The sequence below is a fragment of the Strongylocentrotus purpuratus genome, unplaced genomic scaffold (assembly GCF_000002235.5).
Source record: "Strongylocentrotus purpuratus isolate Spur 01 unplaced genomic scaffold, Spur_5.0 spur5_scaffold_17, whole genome shotgun sequence".
In the NCBI taxonomy this organism is placed as follows: Eukaryota; Metazoa; Echinodermata; class Echinoidea; order Camarodonta; family Strongylocentrotidae; genus Strongylocentrotus; species Strongylocentrotus purpuratus.
Genome location: NW_022145602.1, coordinates 28,209,442 through 28,213,175, shown reverse-complemented (window position 1 = coordinate 28,213,175; position 3,734 = coordinate 28,209,442).

Genomic DNA, 3,734 nt, shown 5'->3' with positions numbered 1-3,734 from the left:
TGCACGAGTTTTCCAATCATCAGTCGCTGCGCCGATGTGAATCATAAACACCAATCGGCAAAGATTGTTGGTTCTGCATGACCCCGTTCTGACGTTTCTTCCTCCTTCTTCTTCTTCTTCTTCTTCTTCTTCTTCTTCTTCTTCTTCTTCTTCTTCTTCTTCTTCTTCTTCTTCTTCTTCTTCTTCTTCTTCTTCTTCTTCTTCTTCTTCTTCTTCTTCTTCTTCTTCTTCTTCTTCTTCTTCTTCTTCTTCTTCTTCTTCTTCTTCTTCTTCTTCTTCTTCTTCTTCTTCTTCTTCTTCTTCTTCTTCTTCTTCTTCTTCTTCTTCTTCTTCTTCTTCTTCTTCTTCTTCTTCTTCTTCTTCTTCTTCTTCTTCTTCTTCTTCTTCTTCTTCTTCTTCTTCTTCTTCTTCTTCTTCTTCTTCTTCTTCTTCTTCTTCTTCTTCTTCTTCTTCTTCTTCTTCTTCTTCTTCTTCTTCTTCTTCTTCTTCTTCTTCTTCTTCTTCTTCTTCTTCTTCTTCTTCTTCTTCTTCTTCTTCTTCTTCTTCTTCTTCTTCTTCTTCTTCTTCTTCTTCTTCTTCTTCTTCTTCTTCTTCTACGTCATCCTCCTCTTCTTCTTCTGCTCGTTCGTCTTCTTCTTCTTCTTTGTCTATTTTTTGTCAAAAAGACACTGATTCTAGTGTTCTCTCCCTCTCCTCACCCTTCCTTCTTTCTCGCTCTCTCTCTACCCCCCCCCCCCCCCCCCCCCCCCTCCCCTGCTGCATATTGTTCCGCTCTGTTTCGGTTGGACTCACCAATACGTATCGTCAACATTACACACAAGATAAAAACATATAGCAGAACCCTCGTGATGATTACTTAAGCATTTCACAATAATAAAAATGAATCATCCCATATTTGTATTATTATCTAATATCTAATGACCGTACGATCTCGAGCGATAAGCAATTCTAGCATGTCGAGTCAAAATAATGAATAGAGTCATACTTGCACGCACTGTACGGAGAACTTTGCCCCTGAAGTAAAAATAGAATATTATACATGAAAGATAGCCGAGTAAGCTAGGAAAGATAGAAAAGGTGAAACTTGAGAAATGAAGAAAGAAAGGAAGAATGGATATGGTAGAGCAGGGCCCCGTCTTCAAAGAGTTGATATCAATCGCAATTTATTTGCAATTGATATCAATCGCAAGTATGTACATAATAGATAGGAGACTGCAAACTTGCGATTGATTGGAGGACTTACGATCGATTCGGATCAATCGCAACTCTTTGTAAGACGGGGCCCAGGGATATCGTTACTTTAAGTCCACGTATATAGAGGCTGAACTATGATTTTGTAAAAATATAGGGCACAATAATTCTTGAAAAAGAAAATTGCATAAAATGTGAGATGGACATATTCCTTGACTTATATACTAAGCTACAGGTAGTATATGCCCTTTGCTCTTATCAGTATCGTGATTAGATGTATTTATTTTGTTATTTTATAAAACTGCTAATCGGTACTAGGCCTGTCATTATTTTCACCTCGCCTAAATTTGCTATAGTGTGAAAAGTAAGCCTACTTATTATGAGATTGGCAACTTATATGCCCATAGAGGTTGTTGTAGTACATGTTTGTTGCTGCTTGATTGCTATTATCTTGAATTTTGACATATCCACTCTTATTTTTTTTTTTTATAACTGTAAATTTTACACCATAACTTTGACCGTTGTGATCCTGTACGCATGTTAACTTAATATTCCGTCATGTCTTTAGACGACGCTAATTAATTCATAAATTTCAATTTGCAAGGAGGCGCAAGGACCGATTGTGCGTACAATCCCCCCCCCCCTCCCACAAGCAGAAAACAGGTATAAAGTTATCTGAATTATTGAAAGTTGTAATTTGGTAATTAATGAAATCTCAAATTGGAAAATAAATAATTCGACTGTTCGAGTGGTGGGAGCTATTTTCCAACTTCTAATAATTCTGTTTGTCTAATCTAATTATTTTTTAGAATAATATTCATCGTATTTGTCCTTTTAATTAAAATTGCATTGATCGTTCAAATCCAACTTTAAAAATATTATATTTGAACAAGAAATCGAAGTTTCCGAGTTGTCACATTTTGTTTAATAATCAAATAACATGTCCCGATAATTAATTAGGAAAAAAAAACTGGCGTAACTAGTTTCGATAAAATTTCAGGAGTGCCATGGCGGTGAGAGACGAGAAAGAGGGAGAGAGATCGAGCTAGCTAGCTAGCTAGAGAGAGAGAGAGAGAGAGAGAGAGAGAGAGAGAGAGGGTAGAGGGAGAGGGAGACAATTTGTTTTGTGTTTTGTCTTTGCATAAATCATAATTGCATTTTCACATTAAAAACAAGGTCAGTTATGTGAAACGCTCTGGAACAATTTGTCTAAAGTGGTATGTACATTTCAAATACATGATCAACATTAATTAAGTTAATAATTTTCCAGATCTGTGATAGGCATTAACTTTCATTGTTTTAAAACCAGATTCATGATTTGCAAATGGATGTATACAATGCGAAAAAATTACTTTGTGTGTATACAATACCAAGGTCACTACGGCAACCCCTTCGCCCTAGACCCATACGATAGAATCACAATGTATCTGACTACGTCAGACCATGAGGCATAAGGCATGAGAGATGGATGAGCGGTAAGTCGTAATTTAATTTCGTTTCCGTTTAATGTTATATGTTACCTTAATAACATTAAAATCGACCGATATTGATTTTAATTCGTTTCACATTTTATTAAAAAGTAAATGATAGGCGGCGAAGGACGTGGAAGAAAGGGTCTGCAGTCCTCATTTTTTTTTTAGATTACCAATATTCGGCCAACTTTCATCCCGGGTAGCAAATAGATTATTTTTCATTTTTAAATCATAATTATTTATTATTATATTCGTTGACATAATTTGCACTTGCGCTGATAATAAGCATTATAATGTTATGCTTGCTCACTTCTCTCGCTCGCAAAGTATATTAGCGTCGTCACCCACTACCTGGGTGGCGTTTCACGAAACCGTCATAAGTACAAGTTCACATACATCCATTTGTTTTCAATTTAACACGCGTACTTTGAATTCGATATCAATGAACTTGTACTTGTGACGATTTCGTGAAACTCTGCCCTGAATTATATATTCTGACAGGGTCAGCATGCCAGTTAAAGGCAGAACCTTTCTGGCCATCTTCGCCGCCGTTGTTGTGGTGATAATTGTTTCAGTTGTCGTATACCACACATCAAACAAAAAAGGTAAGCCATAGGCCCCATGTTCTATATTCTGTACATTCCATTTATAATTTATATGAATTTTAAAAAAAAACACGCAAACACGCAAACAAACAAACAAACATACACAAATCTCTTACTCGCAGTAATACTTTATAGTGGTGTCCTATTTATAATGTATAGGCCTATAGTTTGTTATGACCAATTACGTGTTGATAATATAATATCCTGATTTCAGTCAAGGGGAGTGAGAACCCCTGAACCCAGGCGCGTACGCAGGAACGGAACGAAATGTCGATCGGTCAAATTTTTAAATTTCGGGACACACACACACACACACACACAAAATGTGCTCTTACCCCCCCCCCCCCCCACCCTCACCCCCCCCCCCCCCTCCCTTCGAAAAAAAATCCTGCGTACGCGCCTGCCCGAACCTCTATTTTGTGGGGGAAGCCTCATCTTGTCAACAATTCTATACAAATAAGAATGG